Raw genomic sequence first — 19,307 nt, 5'->3', positions numbered from 1 at the left:
GTTCAAGGACATTTATAAAGGGCATTACTAAACCTTCAATTTTTGTTTATTTGTAAGAAAAGAGGAGGCGTCTGAGGGATAATAATGAGATGGAGAAGACGGAAACAAGGAAGAATGTGTCTACTGTGGAGGATGGAATGGAGAAGACAGATACGAAGGACGCACAGGACATGCTTATTACAGAGAGGTGACACTGGCGACATCATGAAGAGTATTAGCAAGAATCAGACATGGGTCATGTATAAAACGTGTTGCTGCCATGTTAAATTTGGTATAGGTCCAGGAGCAGGTCAAGGTATCTTGGTGCCAAGGGTAAAGGTTTCAGCATGCCCCCCGCCACCCTCTGTCTCTGAATTTCTGCATGATAGCCGATGGATAGGCAATCATTCCCTATCAATCCCTAGTATTCATATACCCGACCTGCCCCACATCCCCATCCTATATAATTCCCAAAATAATCCATTCAAGTTTTTTCATGATTGGACTAATATTAATATGGGCATTAAAGGGTTAGGTCATAGGACCTTTACCAACCACTAGAGTCATGATACACTTGGCTTGGGTTAAGAAATTGCATTTGAGGAGCATTTGTCACTTGCACTAGGGGGCTGCTGGCCTCCTCTGGCCATGGGCCATCAGGCACTGCCCTAATGTCCGAATGGTCATCCTGCCGAAAATTAGATGCCAGCTTTCTTCTCCTTTGAAGGACCTTGACACGGGACATAGCCTTAAAATGTTCTTCATAAGGGGCAATATATAAAAATAATGCAGATTTTAAGGTTATGCATGTTACCAGAATATCAGGAGAATAAAATATCTTATTCCCCTACATCTGTGATGGTCCAGGAGATGGGACCTGACTAGTGTTCGGGGTCACAACTCTGAAGAATTGACCATGTATTCATTGCCGCGTGTCCATTGAAAAAAAATGTGAGTTAAAGGAACACTCCAGGGAAAACTGATACACTGTGTTATGTCTAATGCAGGGCTTGAGGGGGCGGAGCATGACAAAAGGATTCTTTCTTTGGTGTTTTTGGAATCCCTGTGTTATGCACCGCCCCTTCAGGTCCGATCAGTTTTTCCTAGAGTGTTTCTTTAAGGAAACCTGTCAGTAAGACACATAATCGGTGAGACATTTTGACACATCTGAATGACATGTGGAAAAATCCTACAAGCAGGAAACTTGTTTATAGGCAGCAATATGTAAGCAATGAATGAAACTGTGGAGGAGAAAGACGAACAGATGGGAAAAGCAGAACTTGGAAAGACAACAGAGAGAGAGAGATAAGATGAAATCTGTTTTATGAATGTTTCTTGGTAAAGTTTTGTACACTGTGTCCTGGACTCTGCGCAGCGCGGATAAATAGCTGGCACGCCACACTTTAGATAAAACAGTAAAAAAAGCAACAAAAAGACCGAGAATCATCCAACAACTGGAAAGGATCTGAAAGTCGATCATCATACCGTGCACAGAGCAGTCAGCATGAATACCGTCAAGGGTTAAAACGAATGTAAGTAAAACAGAGGTAATGACCATAGTGACCAATCAGATAAGAGCTCTCAGTTATCGAAGGCCGATGAGAAGAAGAAAGCAGCCACCTGATTGGTTGCTTCTGATATCTCCTCATTTGCACTGGTTTTTACGAACCTTTCCCCTTTCCAGAGCCATTAATTTTGTCCATGCCAGATTAGCGCTGAAAATGAAAGCAGACCTATGCAAGTAAAATCAAAATGTCTATGCTATGATGTGATGTTTGTAGTTACAGGCCCACAGCCTGAGGCTGCACTACTGAGAGATTTTGATGACATGCCCCCCTTCTGCTGTCAGATGCAGAGTTGTCATGGTGATCTTGTGGGGTCTAAATCACCAAATATAATATCTACATTCGAGGACTTTCACTAAGAGAATTATGAACTATGAGTACATGAATAATAATGAGTCGGGTTCTCCAGGCAGCCACTGGTGGCGAAACGTACGCGTGCAGATTTCTAGTCTAAACTTAAAGAGTCTCTGGCACCACATTATAACTGGCCTATATTGTACATGATGGGATCGGCGCTGTAGTGTTTTTTATTTAGAAAAACTATCATTTTTGACGGAGTTATGACCTATATTCTCTTTATGCTAATGAGTTTCTCAATGGACAACTGGGCGTGTTTTACTATATGGCCAAGTGGGCGTTGTACAGAGGAGTGTATGACGCTGACCAATCAGTGACCAATCAGTGACCAATCAGCGTCATACACTTCTCTCCATTCATTTACACTGCAGACAGCGATATAGCTATATCGCTATGTGTCGCCACATACACACACTATAACGCTACTCCTGTGTCATGACAATGAATATACATTACCTCCAGCCGGGACGGGATGTGTATTCATTCTCCTGAACACTTCTGTAGCGTCTGTGTGATTTACAGCACAGCACAGCGAGATCTCACTGTAAATGACAGCTTACAGCGTAATCTTGCGAGACTACGCCTGCTGTGCTGTAAATCACAGAGACGCTACAGAAGTGGTCAGGAGAATGAATACACATCCCGTCCCGGCTGGAGGTAATGTATATTCATTGTCATGACACATGAGTAGCGTTATAGTGTGTTTATGTGACTGCACATAGCGATATAGCTATATCGCTATCTGCAGTGTAAATGAATGGAGAGAAGTGTATGACGCTGATTGGTCACTGATTGGTCAGCGTCATACACTCCTCTGTACAACGCCCACTTTTTCATATAGTAAAAGACGCCCAGTTGTCCATTGAGAATCTCATTAGCATAAAGCTAATATAGGTCATAACCCAGTCAAAAATGATCGTTTTTCTAAAGAAAAAACACTGCTGTAATCTACATTACAGCGTCGATCACATCATGTACAATATAGGGCACTTATAATGTGGTGACAGAGACTCTTTAATCCCATGCCAGTGGGAGGTGTAGAGCATTTCGCAGTAAGGTTGATATGGATTGCGTATACAGTTTAACACAATATTGGTTGTCGACACTGTTTTCTATGCATACAACATGGTAGAGAATTCCGTTCCAAGATAACTGTAATAGGCCTGTACATGTGGACCTCTTCTGCGGAGCACCAATGCTGATGAGAGATGAGCTGCTCACAGAGAGGCGGCCTTCCAGCTTACTATGCCACCCCCAGCTGTTCTGGAAGACAGAAGCAATGGACAGCCCCCCTGCAGTCTCCATGCCTAGTGTTCTATAAGAGCCAATCAGATGTCTCACCCACACCTGCTCCCTGTCCCCTCTCACAGCATGAAGTCTTACAGACAAAGTAAAAGAAACTGCAGCTGCATCCCCCTCACTTACTTCTATTTACTGTTTTACAGCAGATGGATTTTTGGGTCTGCAACTAGGGAAAACGGGACTGCCAGCTACTGGAAGGTGAAGAAGATGCCACTTTTCCTTAATATGTTGAATTACAAAGTTTCATGCATTCACATGTTCTACTGTTTTATCAAAATAGACTAATAACAATAGGTTTACCTTCAAGAGGACCTGTCACCTCTCCCCACATGCCTATTTTAGTAAATTATGGTATTTCCCATAAAACAACAATTCTGGGGCATCTTATTTTTAGAATTCTATGTTGTGCCGTTCCTCTGTTATTACTCCTAGAAATGTATGAATAAATTGACAACTGGGTGTTACCAGTTAGGGGTGTGTCCCTACACAGACTGACAATGTCCAATCAGTGCTGACAGAGTGAGACTGTGTAGGGACACGACCCTTTGATAAGGGAAATTGTATCACCCAGTTGTTAATTTATTCATACATTTCTAGGAGGAATAACAGAGGAACGGCACAATACAGAGTTCTAAGAGAATAACTTCCAGAATTGTTATTTCATGGAGAATACAAGTATTTGCTAAAATAGACAAATCAGGAGAGGTGACAGGTCCTTTTTAAGCGCTAGTGATGTCTAGTCTTTTGTTGTGGCAAATAAGAGTAGTGGGCTCTTTATAATCTCTATGTATGGAATCAATTTGTGTCCAATAAGTTCTTTGTAGTTTCCACATTGCACTGTGAGATCAAAAGCAAAAAAGACACCAGTAGGAAAAATGACCTGGTAGAATCATCTAAAACAAGATATAAATCAGGGAACAGCAGTGAATTGCGACAAGAGGTGTGAGTCGAGAAATGTAAATGTCTCATACATGGATAATTCCATTCCGGTGTAGTGCACCCGACTGTTAAATAAATAGTTGCGTTCAATCGAATGAAATCCTGCCAAACGGCTAATGGATGTAGCAAGAATGGAAAAGGTACACAAGTAAAACGTGTTATAAAACAGGTGCAAACCACAGAGCCGTGACAAATATATGAGCGGTTCACTGACGCTGCTGAATACCGCCTCACATTCTGGTATGTACTTACCAACATCGCAATTACACAGACTGTAATTAAAACAAGGAACAATCACAACATCATGTAAACATCTATACTATTACCAAGGCACCGGAGTAAAGCGGACTATACGGCAGAACTCCCGCTTTATCGTGGATTTCATACATTGCATCTCCCAATGAAGTAGAATTCTATTGGTCCATCTATGGAATGTCCAACATCATGAGAACAGGGGTCTCTTAAAATTTGCTGTTGCGGCCATAAGAGGGAGGGGCAGCAGGAGAAAGATAGCCATGCAGGGACATGGCTTTCTCCATTGGGCGTTATCGAGGCTGAGTGTAACGATATGATGGGGTAATGGGATTTATGACATTTCCTACACTATTAGACATTTATGGCATATCCTATGGACTACCCACTATGTGACATTTACAACATATTGTATGGATCCCCACCTATCAGACATTTATGGCATATCCTATGGACCTCCAGGAATCCGGCACCAGCCTGCTTCCAGCAATCCGGCACCAGTCTACTACCAAGGTACCACGTGCCTGTCTATGCCTAGCTTCTGTTTCACCAGCCGCTTCTCCACCGGTATCACCTCAAGAGGTAGCGACCTGGCAGTCTCCCAGCAGCCAAGACCAGATCCTTGTAGAGAGGTTAAGGGGTGAAGACCGGGGAGGCTGCTTAGACAACGCCTTTAGAGGTGGCCCTATGTCAATCCGGCGGAGTAGCCCAGTGGGTTCACAAACCTGCTGGTCGTTACATAATGATATCCTACTGACTCCAATCTATCAGACCTTTTTGGAATATCCTATGGACCTTCACCTATCACACTTTTAATGACATCCTACAGACTCCCATCTATCAGACATTTATGGCATATCCTATGGACTTCCACCTACAACACCTTTATATCATAGCCTACAAATTTACCATAAAGTAATGCCCCTTTATAAGTGTATTTCCAGAGATTTCTACAAAAACTGAGCACTGTCCATGTCACAGGGTGAAAAATGAAACTGTTATATAAGTTTGTGAAAAAATTTCATGTCATGTTTTTAATACATGCAGTTATTTCCTAGGCTACCAGCAATAATGATTCCCATTAAAACGCAAATTTGAGGAGAAGCTAGCTACTTCCTCCCTCACTTATGTCACAATAAAACTACTGTTCCCAAAATTAATTATTTATCAATAAAATAAAAATCTGACCTTATAATTCAAAATTTAGAGCAAAGCCCTCTGACCCACACATCACTAATGGTCAAAAACATTTGGTCACCGATTTCATAACCATACTCTACGAATTTTCTATTCATGATTATCTGGTCTTCTTGTCCTTAAATAGTCAGTGAGATAACCTTAACTACCCCCTTGGGTGACGGACGGACTTGGCACTCATAAGCAAATATAGCGCTTCCAAAGGTCCATGTGACAAAGTAACCGAAAAAAAAGACCAAAGTCCATCTTGTTCAATTTACTATTCTGCAGTGTTGATCCAAATGAGGGCAAAACAACCCCCCATGAGACAGGAACCATTTTTTTGGGGCATATACAAATTGCTAAGGAAATCATTGAAGATATCATACTAGTATATATTAGGGAAAAAAATGTAACACAAGGTCTGGACTCTAATCACTTTACCACATAAAACAAATTAACCAAGTTCTCATAATGTCCTAAAACCCCTACCCAGCAGATGTTGGACTGCCACCTCAAGGACTTTCTACAGCAAGGTCATAGGGATGGACTACGAAGACATTTTGAGTAAATCAGCTCTATTGATAAAGTAATAGATAACAACTATTTAAAGCGTAGATAAGCGTCCTGCATCTTCGGCTTTGACCGGCGATCCCCGTTAGGCTGAAGTCGGCTCACATAGAACGTCTGATGAGGAACGCCGATCACCTTCGTTTCAGCAACAATGGGGGTCTCTGGACCCAGACCCTCACCAGTCCAAACTTCAGATATGTCTCTACGACATATCTAAAGTTTGATGAAAGTGCAGCTAGGTCTCATGCACACGAACCGTAGCTGTGTGCGCTGTCCATAATTACGGCACGGACAGTCCAAGGAGTGTCATCCGCGGGCCGTCCACAATCACGGACCGTACACACACAAGATGTGCATTGATTTCAAGTTTGGACTGAATTGTGGTCCGTAAAATGACATGTCCTATTTTATTTTGTGGTCTGGGCTCTGGGCAATGCACGGACCGTGGAAACCACAGTCGTGTGCATTGGCCCATAGGATATAATGTGCCCTATACTATCCGGAATTGCAGATAGTATAGGGCACATTATATCCTATGGACCAATGCACACAACTGTAGTTCCCACGTATGCGGATGCAAATCCACGGTCGTGTGCATGGGCCCATAGTCTATAAAGTTATCTATGTGTTTGGTGCCCTTAGGGGTAGATTAGGGATTTAGAAGATCTTTTTTTTCTTGCAGAATGTAGACTTCTTTATGATTGGGGAGGTCTGAGCTCCTTTGTAGTGAGCACATATTTTCCTGATAATGGCTGCAGTATTTCGTTTTATTTTTTGCAACAATTTGCATTTGTGACAAGTATTATAAATGGCCTGCATATTGCATCCCTATAACAGGCCCTAGAGGGTTTACGACTGCTTGTGGGAATAGAGAGATATAATGGTATAATTTCAGCATGCTCTTGCTTTTGAGGCGATACTAAGACGGGAACCATATTGCAGGAGAGTAAAGTTATTTTTCAAGTGAAAAGTAAACTAATAAAAGGTGTAATGCAAGAGACTGAAAGAAGACAGATGGAGAAACACAAGTACCAAAGGATGAGAGGTTTCTTGTAAAGGAGCTTGGCAGCTTGTGGCTCGTTGTGTAGATAAGTGACATATTTATCCTATAAGAGTAGGATCAGACCGCTAAAGGATTGATTAATAACCTGATCGGGTCTGAGGCAGTAATCATGGCCGTCAACAGGCTTGAACAGCTGGGAGGGTTCTTATCATAATCTATAAATCATAGTGTTCTGGAAGAGAGGGTTTGAGAGTATGGAGAAGAGAAAACATATTATAGAGCGGCGGAATCTGGTCTGTGGAATAATGAATAGTGAAAGGAATAATGAAAGGAATGCAAAAATGGAAAAACATTGTAAAAAAGGACCAATATGGATATTTGGAAAAGAGATGGTATGGGTGTAGCAGTAAATCATACCTAGAAATGGATATAGGTCAGGGAATGAGTCATGTCAAGTAAGGAGCAAGAATGGTTAAGAGCAATGGTCTCCAACCTGCGGCTCTACAGCTGCTGTAAAACTCCAACTCCCAGCATGCCCTGAGAGTTGGAGTTCCACAACAGCTGGATAGCCACAGGTGGAGACCACTGGATTAGAGCGTCAAAAGGACATCTGAGCACCGGGAAGTAATAGACTTAATAGGCAATTTAATGTTTAAAGGGGTATTTCCAGAATGGCCAGAGGTCACCAACCTGTGGTTCTCCAACTTTGTGGAACTCCAACTCCCAGCCTCAGGCTATCAAGGCATGCTGGTAGTTGGAGTTTTACAATATCTATAGAGGCAGAGGTTGGTAATTATTGTCCATACTGGGAATATCCCTTTGGATGGAGACTCTGGATATTGAAATATTTCAGATACCGGACAGTGAACCTAGATGTTGGTTATCATTCTACTATAAGTTTGGTTGTTACCTTGATATCCTGGATGTCACTTCAATAGTCTTGATGTGGATCAATAGTGTTCCAGGTCTTAAAAGAACATTTGAAGAAGAATGTGGATAAAGGGTCACTAATCTAAATCCAATAATGTCTATCAGGCGAGTATTCAACCAGACGACTTTATGTCAACTATGGAGCAAGTGTTCTTTATCTTTAGACTACTCATTATCTACCAATATTCACACCTAACATCTCCAATCCCTTCACAGCTTTAAAGGTGCTTTTACACGGGCCAATAATCGGGCAAACCAACGTTTATTTGAACGGTCGTTCTTGATCATTGCCCTGTCAAACAGGGCAACGATCAGCCGAGGAACGTTCATCAGCTGATTGTGTCGTGTATGCAGCAGAAAATATTATCGTTGTATGGGGACGAACGATCGTAGTAACAATCGAGGGTTTGAGAGTACATAACCAAGCATTGCTCCTTGTGAAAGGATCAAACGTGTGCCGATCAAGGAGCTGTCTTATTGATCGGCGCTGGTTGTATTGGCCGGTGTAAAAGGACCCAAAGTCACATACATAGTCAGAGGCATAACTTGAAGCTCCAGGGACCTAATACTAAATCTTTAATAGGGCCCCACACCTACTATGTGCCATTTATAATACTACCCCACATACCATGTGCTCATATATAATATTTTGGCACGTTAAAGGCCCTTTTACACGGGCCAATTATCGGGCAAACGAACATTCATAGAACGCTCGTTGCCGATAATTGCCCAACAGGGCATCGTATCGTTTTAAAAAAGTGAAATATTATCGTTGTCGGCTGCGCATCTCCCTGTGTAAACAGGAGACGCCCTGCCGACATGATAATAATGTATGGGGACGAGTGATCGGAGTAACGAGCGCTCATCCCCATCCATAGCTCATTGTGAAAGAAGCAAACGAGCGCCGATCAATGAGCTGTCTCGTTGATTGGCGCTTGTTTACATGGCCCAGGAAGAGCTGTGTAAGAGGACCTTTAGTCACCAGTGCCCAAAATGTGACTGCTATCTATGCACCCCTATGGTGTTTTACAGTTGAACGGATCAGATAGTGACATCAGGATGCGTGGGATGCTTTATTTATCCGACAAAGAAGCAGTAGCCGGGAGGAACACCACAACTAAATTGATTTAACTCCGTCTGTTACTAATTGGCTATTAAACAAGGTCACTCTGCATCTACCCTCAGCATAGGTCAGAGTAGAAATAATTAGCGCAGGAGGTTGGTGAATGTGTGAGATTGAATTGCTTTGATTGCTTCTACGTGGAAATTTGCACTATGTCCTGATTGCTGTAGGACATGTTGACTTATCAGGTAAGAATGTGTTTATCTTGCTGTATAAAAATACACGTTGCATAGATACAGACTTAACAACATGAATGTTATCTCCGGGGGCTTGTTACTAGTAGGCTGGAATGTCATTGTAACAGGGGTCAATAGTGGTTTCACCATCGCAAACATGTATCCAGAACTATCCATACCCTTGGTATAAAGGCTATGTACACCTTTGAAATCGTTGTTTTTGTTTTTTTATGAAAATGTGTATCAGTGTGTTTTGTGCAAATTTCTAAATACTTTTTATTAAAAATCTTGTGAACTTAGATGTGATCGGTAACAGCTCACGTGACTCGCTGTCACTGAATCCGTCAGTCCCGCTGACCTGACGGATGCAGGTTTCAGCACTAGATACAGCTGCTCTTTATACAGGATATAAAGCAGCTGTATCTCAAAAAGTTGAAGAAAACACACCGATACACATTTTTATAAAAAAAAAATCCCAAAGGGGTACATAGGCTTTAATTTAAAATCGGTTAAAGTGTTCATGTGACATGTCTGAAGTTTTCTGAAAGTTTAGTTACCCTTTAAAAGTTTTATTTGGTATTTCAATAGGTGCCTAATCTTTTTCTGTAGCACCAAAATGAGAATTTTTCCATAAAATGGCATTTCTATTGTGGTTCCATCAGTGATAATACCTAACCGTGGTGGCAAGTGTGCTAGCAATCATAACTGTCCTAACATCATACAGAACAAAAAAAATGTAAAACAAAAAAGTTTAAGAAAAGTGAACTAGGATGGAAAGTCTCTTTGGCATTTATGTTAACCTTGATGCCACATCCAAAAGAAGAATATGGACTAGAATATTATACATGAGGAAGGAAGGAAGGAAAGAAAGAAAGAAAGAAAGAAAGAAAGGAAAGAAAGAAAGAAAGGAAGAAAGAAAGAAAGAAAGAAAGAAGAAAGAAAGAAAGAAAGAAAGAAAGAAAGAAAGAAAGAAAGAAAGAAAGAAAGAAAGAAAGAAAGAAAGAAAGAAAGAAAGAAAGAAAGAAACGGCAGGGACAGAAGGAAGGATTTTGGAAGGAAGGATGGAAAAACTTTGGAAGGAAGAAATTACTTTGGAAGAAAGAACCTGGGAATAAAGGATGAAAATACTTTTGAAGGAAGGACCTAGGAACAAAGGAAAAAAAGAAGGAAGGAAGGACTTTGAAAGAAAGGATCTTGTAATAAAGGATGGACAGACAAAGGAAGGAAGGAAGGAAGGAAGGAAGGAAGGAAGGAACGAACGAACGAACGAACGAACGAACGAACGAACGAACGAAGGACTTGGGAAGAAAGGACCTAGGAATAAAGGATGCCAGGCGAAGGGAGGAAGGATGGAAGGAAGGACTTTAAAAGGAAGGATCCAGGAATAAAGGATGGACAGAGGAAGGAAGGACCTAGGAATAAAGGATGGACAGACGAAGAAAGGAAGGAACGAACGAACGAACGAACGAACGAACGAACGAGGGAAGGAAGGAAGGACTTTGGAAGGAAGGACCTAGGAATGAAGAGTGGAAGGGCTTTAGAAGAAAGGAAGGCCTTTGGAAGAAGTGACCTAGGAATGAAGGATGGGAGGACCTTGAAAGGAAGGAAGAACTTTATAATAGAAGGTCAAACCAAGGAAAAACTGAATTTGGAAGGAAAAATAGGTTTTGGAAGGAAAGACTTGGAAGAAAGGAAGCAATGAAAAGAGTACATATTGACTTTGGAAGAAAGCACTTTGCATCACTTAGGGCTAATGTGCCTTCTCCAGCAGTCAAGATGCCTTGAGGGGTTTAAATGATGTGTTATCCAAGCAGCATCATCATTGTTTCAAATGATTTAAGAAGCAAAAATCACCCAAAATCTCATAATGATACATGGATGTGGACAGCATGTGGACAGCATGCTCTGTAACTATGTGTATCCTGACCAGATACTTCTTTGTTGAACTGTGAAGTCTGACTTAGGCCTCCTTCACATCTGCGTTGGGATCCCGTTCTTTCGTTCCGTCTGAGCTTTCCGTCAGAATGGGACCTTGAGCAGACACAAACTGACACAGACAGAAACCAGACGTTTCCGTTTCCATCACCATTCATTTCAGGTTGACTACGCTATTGCTTCCGGCAAAACCACGGGTCCGGTGCACAACAGAGACAAATGGAAACCATGGGCACCGGATCCGTCACCATTGAAATCAATGGTGATGGAAACGGAAACCTCTGGTTTGTGTCAGTTTGTGACTGTTCAGAGTCCCGTTCTGACGGAAAGCTCAGACGGAATGTCAGAACGGGACCCCAACGCAGATGTGAACGAGTCCTTATTCAATGCACCTTGAGTCAAAGCATCCGTTTTTCAATCTATTTTTACTCTAGTTTTAAATCCAATAAAATCTATAGATCTCTTTTTTAAAATGAGTTCTAAAACTCTATTCAGAAACAATAGGGGGGGGGGCAGACAACTGAAATCAAATTACACAATTTACAATGTCATTAAAATTTAAATCAACATTTAAATTGTGACAATTTATGGTCAACATATGGTAACGTGTATCTGGTCAGCATATGGTAACGTGTATCTGGTCAGCATATGGTAACGTGTATCTGGTCAGCATATGGTACCGTGTATCTGGTCAGCACATGGTAACGTGTATCTGGTCAGCACATGGTAACGTGTATCTGGTCAGCATATGGTACCGTGTATCTGGTCAGCATATGGTACCGTGTATCTGGTCAGCATATGGTGACGTGTATCTGGTCAGCATATGGTGACGTGTATCTGGTCAGCATATGGATACGTGTATCTGGTCAGCATATGGTACCGTGTATCTGGTCAGCATATGGTACCGTGTATCTGGTCAGCACATGGTAACGTGTATCTGGTCAGCACATGGTAACGTGTATCTGGTCAGCACATGGTAACGTGTATCTGGTCAGCATATGGTACCGTGTATCTGGTCAGCATATGGTACCGTGTATCTGGTCAGCATATGGTGACGTGTATCTGGTCAGCATATGGTGACGTGTATCTGGTCAGCATATGGATACGTGTATCTGGTCAGCATATGGTACCGTGTATCTGGTCAGCATATGGATACGTGTATCTGGTCAGCATATGGTGACGTGTATCTGGTCAGCATATGGTGAGGTGTATCTGGTCAGCATATGGTAACGTGTATCTGGTAAGCATATGGTGACGTGTATCTGGTCAGCATATGGTAACGTGTATCTGGTCAGCATATGGTAACGTGTATCTGGTCAGCATATGGTACCGTGTATCTGGTCAGCATATGGTGACGTGTATCTGGTCAGCATATGGTGACGTGTATCTGGTCAGCATATGGATACGTGTATCTGGTCAGCATATGGTACCGTGTATCTGGTCAGCATATGGATACGTGTATCTGGTCAGCATATGGTAACGTGTATCTGGTCAGCATATGGTGACGTGTATCTGGTCAGCATATGGTGACGTGTATCTGGTCAGCATATGGTGACGTGTATCTGGTCAGCATATGGTGACGTGTATCTGGTCAGCATATGGTGAGGTGTATCTGGTCAGCATATGGTAACGTGTATCTGGTAAGCATATGGTGACGTGTATCTGGTCAGCATATGGATACGTGTATCTGGTCAGCATATGGTGACGTGTATCTGGTCAGCATACGGTGACGTGTATCTGGTCAGCATACGGTGACGTGTATCTGGTCAGCATACGGTAACGTGTATCTGGTCAGCATATGGTAACGTGTATCTGGTCAGCATATGGTGACGTGTATCTTATGTAAATATTATCTCTGTGCCTCGTATTATTAGTGGTGTAATGTTCCAGACTCTAAGATAAAAACATGTTCACCCTAAGCCACTGAAGTATTAAGTACAGAGAATTAGGTCATAGCGCTGCTGACGGCCGATATGATTACAGTGTAAATGGTGATCTGATTATAATTTATTGATATGGAAGCTGCTCTGAGATTATTTCTGTGTTGAATGGATACCCTTTATCATGTTGTTTACTCGTTTTTAACTATATTATGTTTGTATTCATGGAGAACAGTCTGCAGATACAGGGAGATTATTTATATCCATAGGGGTAAGTCCACAATCAGCAGAATTTTTCAGCAAATCTGCGACGAATTCGTTGCAAAATTCACGTGTTACATCCGGATTTAGTCTCTCACTTCTACGCAGGATCATGTATTGTGAATCCGCACCGGAAATCTGCAGCAATTTCACCACGTCTGAACATGACCTTAGTGTTACTCGCGCATGACCTCAATGTTTCCTTATGAGTAAAAGAACTATTGCGATTGTCATGCAACTTTTTCCCGCATAGGTAAACATTGAGGTCACGAGCAGGTAATACTGCAATTCTTCCGCCACTCACTGGCTACTAAATATTTCTGTTGGTCTTTATATTTGAGATGTATAATTTATGACTGAATGAGGGCTACAGGGTACAAAAAAATATTCTGGAAATAGTGATAAAATTGCATCCGGTATCTCTGTATCTTTAGAGCAACAAAAATATCTGGTCCAGGAGTTATATGGTTAATATCTGCCCTAATAATAAAAAAATACATGTGCTCAATAATTTTGCTGATCTCTTAAAACACACTTGGTTAAGCAGCAGCTTGTGCTCTAGAGCAGCTTTTCCTACTGGAAGGTGGAACAGGAAGTTATTCATATTCAGCCATTTTGCAAACTATGGGAAGCTGTTTCGGTCACCCAGTCACTCGCTGACATACACACATACTGTAGATTTTCTCTCATCCCTTTACCCCCTGTCTAGTCTCTATGTCTGTCAATCTTGAGTATGTTACACCCATAGCCACACCCTATGTACCTTCTTTGTCAGTAAATGAGAAGATAGCACATCTGGGCTGAGATAGGAATGCCCACATAACAAGACTACATATTATACTAGTAATTCAAACTGGTCTTTTTAGAGTTTCCATCAATTTCAACGAAGGTCACAGTCTAATGGAAAACAACCATATACTGTTTGCAATATACTGGACAAACACTTTAAAGTGCAATTCGAGGCAGAACCTTTAGGATTCTGTATAAAAAAAGGTAAAAACACTACCTGACCTTTTCAGATTTTTCTAGCGTTTAATTTTCAAGGCCGCCATAGAGCAGACACTATATTAAATTCAGTGTAAAACTATAGGAATAGGATGGGGGAGCAGGGACCTTGCATTACTACAAAGCCTGAGTTGGTGACTGTGTGACTAAGTTATGGCCCCATCATCCTAAAATGGCTGCTGTAACATAGCTTTTTCCTGAGGAAGCATCTTATGCAACTAGTAAATAGCATTTATTCTTCAAGTACAAGTATAAATGCCTTACAAAAAAACAAAAACGGTGCATAAAATCAATCCAACCAGCCACTAACCTAACCCACATTATAAGAGTGTTCTTCTATTTTCCTACCTCATACCATCTATAAAGAGGACCTGTCAGATCTCCTGACATGGATGTTTTAGTAAATACTTGTATTCCCCACAATATAACGTTTTTAAAGCATAATTTCTAAGAGCTATGTGTTGTACCTCTGTTATTCCTCCTAGAAATTGATAAATAAATAGACTGACCGTTACCAGTTTGGGGTGTGTTACTACACAATCTGATACTATCTAATCACTACTGACTTTAATGGGACACGCCTCTTTCAAAGTAGAACGATAACACCCAGTTGTCAATTTATTCATACAGTTCTAGTAGGATTAACAGAGGAACAGCACAATGCAAAGTTTTAAGTAAAGATGTTCCAAAATTGTTATTTCATGAGAAATACAAATATTTACTAAAACGGACATGCCAGAAGAGCTGACTTTTTTTAATAGTAAATAATCCAGCTGCTGTCAGCCATCTTGTTTGTGGAAATCACTGTCCGCATGGAGTATCTCTGGTAACTACAGACATCACATAGTAGTGTGTCCACATAGATTATTCTAAATTGTGAGCTTAGGTCTAGGGCATAGGAAAAGGCACAAGAGAGGCTGCAGACTGTGCCCTATGCAGCAGCATGTATGTCACAGGCAGTGTACAAACTCCAGCCCACTGCAGGGAATAGAAGAGATGACAGGTTGGCAATAGCCTTGCTTCATCTACAGGAAATAGGAAGCAGCTTGGAGGAGATTCAGTGAAAACAGCAGAATACACAAGGCTATGCAGATTTGTGGTTGTCACCCAGTGCATTTCTGCGCTATGATATGGCCCAGGTACATTCTGCCTGATATTTTATTATTAAGAAACCTAAAGAAACTGCAGTGACTTCAGACATGACGACAGGTATTATTTCACTTGGGCAACTATGATTTTCACTGGAGTTTCCCTTTAAAAGTTTGAAATCAAGATGCCTCAATATGTAGCATGCATGTGATGATCTCAGTGTCATGATTACTGCTATAACTCATGACCCTGAGATTGTAGAGTTCGTTCAGTTGAGGACTAAACCCCATGGCCCATTTATCTTTTACCTCCCCCTCCCCTTATGGCCACCATCAAAACCCCACCAAAATGTACCTATCCCATAAAACACAGACACGTTGGGTTGGATAAATCTTGGCCACAGCAGCCATTTTTATTAACAAACATAAATAACAATAAACAAATTAGCATATAAAAATGAACATGGAAAGGAAGTCCTTGGATCTACAAAATCTGGCCCCCAACAATTTGTCCATCTGCATATTTGCCCCCAGCCGTCTCCCACCAGCTCAGGGGCACTGTTATAACTGCAGTTGGCTGTCCTTAAATGCCACCACTCCCCGGGACACCACCCAGCAGGAGCCCAAATTGAGCCAGACCACAGATCAATTCTATAATACGGGAGGGGCCATACCCACGATGAATCCCCCCCCCCCCACACACAATTTACCACCAATTCCAAAGACCCCCAATCTGCCAATAGTCTGCCGTGACTCTGCTCCAACTGTCCCCTCAGCGTCCCTGCATCTGTGAAAAAAGAAAAGAAAGAACGAGCAACACAGCGAAAAAAGAAAAAAAAACAACAAGCAGCTCAACAACACTCCCCCAAACTACAAAAATTAAGGGAGGGCGGGCGGGAACTTACTACGATGTTTCAGCCGTTAATGGCGCTAACTTCCCCTGCCTCCCCTTTTATCCCCATTGCCTCGCCCTGTTAACCCCCTCCCATTCCTGCCTCCTCCTCCTCCCCTATATTTTCTTAACCCTTTCCTACCCCTGGTCATGCTGGCCTTCCCTAAGTCCTTTGGCCTATGTCCGGCCTGTACTTGACTACTTGTAGTAAATTGTTTTATTAGTAACAATTCTCCTTTATAGGTGGCCCTTTCACTTGATGCAAGCTCCAGGGTAGCTTTTACTATGTCACATTTTAAGGATATGAGCTAAATTGACAAATTGAATATGCCAATTAATAGCGGCAGACTGCTGTGGGACTCGCTAAGTTTGGATTGCGATATTTGTTATGCAGTAGGGTCGCCTTTGCTGGGGTCAAAGAACACTGTGTCTGTAGCAACATCTTGAATCAGGTTTCACAGCAGGAACACAGTTTTGAAGCGACTCACGGTCAATTTTATTAACGGTGGCAAATATGAAAAATAACAGCAAAATAAATCCTTTCCTGTCCGGCGCCTATTATACCATATACGTCCCTGTCTGATCTCGGCTAGTTTACAAAACACAAGCGCTAGCAACCGTTAAGACTAGGGCTTTACAGCAATACGAAGTTGCACCCAAATCACGGGAGAATCTTGATCATGACGCAACTTCATTTGTTCCCTATAGATAAGAATGTAACAATTGACCTTCGTAACTATCTAGACCACTAGTGATTCTAGATCCAAAGAGGCAGAGAACAAACAACTTTTATGACTCCGCCCACTACCGTATATTAAGGGATAAACTCTTTTGGTGACATGCAAATATGTTTTGTGAATGGGGTTGTGTTTTTTGGACAATCCTTTTTGTTCCAAAGGTTTCACGATTAGTTGATCACAGGGTGTCCTGCTTCTAGAATCCTTAGCAGTCAGCTAATCTGTAGTGGAACCTGGCAGCAAGTGTTTATTTTCCCTGCAGCGCCACCACAGGCAGAATAAAGCATTACACAGTTGCCATTGAAATCAATGGGTTGTCCATTGAATGCATGAAAATGGTGGGTCCTCCAGAGTGAGCGATGCTCTTTGTCTCTGCTGTCCACTGTGGTTTATAGATGAGGGTCCCGTACAGCGGTCCCCATTCTCTGTATTAACTCAAAATTGACTAGTATTTGAAAATGGATTTTGTAGATAAGAAAATTAATTTAAAGACGGACACTCACACATAGTACCAGTACAGTCTTAGCATCAGTCAAATCATCCAAATTATGTATTTATCTTTGGCTAAGCCTGTAACAAACCCCCTCCACACCATAAAGTCACCCACCTTCACCCTCTCTTGTACTAATAACCTAGTACTATACGGGGAGTCACAAGTCGGTGTGTAATAAAGACATATTACAGTCTATCAAGAAACTGTCACTATGTATAGGTTACTATATCAATGATCGATTAAGACAAATCACTCCTTTAATCCTGCTGACAGCTCCGATCATGATGAATGATCGTATACAATGTTCTACAAAATGTTTCCTATGTCCGAAATGTCATATTGATTTTTTTTTTTAATGTTAGATTCTCCCTTAATGTTGGGAGTATCAATAATTCAAAGTAGTGAGTGAAACCATCACTTCCCTACCCTGCCATTCCTTGAGATGACCACCCAAAATTGCAAAAAAATGGTTTTCTAGTGGGGTGGTTCTCAAAGAAGTAGGCTAGTATACATAGTTTATAATGGAACTGAAAATCTGGTATGGATAAAGGGGTGGTCTTCTCAAAGAGGTGGTCTTTTGAAGAGGTTCCACTTAATATATATTGCACGTAGATACTGTTTAATGTAAACCCCTTCGCGCACCCGGACACGGCGGGTGATGTTTGGAGCGCACTCACGAGCTGAGCACGCTCCATATGCTGCGGGCGTCGGCTGTATTTTACAGCGGACAGCCGGAACTAACAGCCAGGAGCAGCGATCGCGCTTTTCCTGGCTGTTTAACTCCTCAAATGCTGCTGTCAATCGCGACCGCAGCATCTGAAGCGTTGAAAAGAGGGGACGGGCCCCTACGACAGCTCATCGCCCCCCGCAGTGAGATTGGGGGGTGACGACGGTTGTTATAGCAGCCTAGGGGCCTAATGAAGGCCCCCAGGACTGCCTTCACTCTGCCTCTTAACAGCACGGCTTAACAGAAGCCTGTAAAAATGACGATATACTGCAATACGTTCGTTCAAGTCCTCTAGGGGGGTAATAAAGTGTGTAAAAAAAGTGAAAAAAAGTTTTTAGTAGTGAGAAAAAATAAATAAATATTAAAAGTTAAATAAAAAACCTTTTCCCATTTTCCCCCTAAAGTAATGTACAAAATAAAAAAAGTAAACAAAATTGGTATCGCTGCGTCCGTAAAAGTCTGAACTATTACAATATAGCATTATTTAACGCGCAAGTTGAACGCCGTAAAAAATAAAAATGTAAAACACCAAAATCGCTGTTTTTTGGTCAACTTAGCTCTAAACTCTAAAAATGTTTTAATAAAAAGTGATCAAAAAGTTATACGTACCAAAATGTTACCGATAAAACCTACAGCTCGTCCCACAAAAAATAAGCCCTCACATCGCTCAATCGGTGAGAAAATAAAAAAATTATGGCTCTCAGAATGTGGCAACATTTTTATTTATTTTTTAAAGGACGGGTGTCGCGAAAAATATTTTTTTTATGTTAATTTGATTTTAGTGTTTTATTAAAATAAATTTTATTTACTTTAATGTTTGTGTTTTACTTTTTTTTTTTTCTAACTTTTACTTCTCTATGGGGGCTGCCATTATTTTTTTCATCTCTGTATGTATCGATTAACGACACATACAG

General features: G+C 41.5%; 1 protein-coding gene across 4 annotated transcripts in view; it reads left to right on the top strand.

The window, feature by feature from the left end:
* Positions 1-1,275: 1,275 nt before the first annotated feature.
* Positions 1,276-19,307, top strand: part of B9D2 (B9 domain containing 2) — an 89,232-nt gene continuing 71,200 nt past the window's right edge. The window contains exons 1-2 of one of the 4 annotated variants that reach the window (XM_075836211.1): positions 1,276-1,511; positions 3,350-3,401. The gene's annotated coding sequence lies outside the window, so the exon portion shown is untranslated. Of the gene's footprint in view, positions 1,512-3,346; positions 3,402-9,101; positions 9,388-19,307 lie in introns of those variants that run through there. The other 3 variants (XM_075836208.1, XM_075836209.1, XM_075836212.1) reach the window with 3 other exon arrangements.

This window comes from Rhinoderma darwinii, chromosome 8, assembly GCF_050947455.1.
Source record: "Rhinoderma darwinii isolate aRhiDar2 chromosome 8, aRhiDar2.hap1, whole genome shotgun sequence".
NCBI classification, from domain to species: Eukaryota; Metazoa; Chordata; class Amphibia; order Anura; family Rhinodermatidae; genus Rhinoderma; species Rhinoderma darwinii.
The sequence above is the reverse complement of the archived record's forward strand: the minus strand, read 5'-3'. Positions and strand labels throughout refer to the sequence as shown.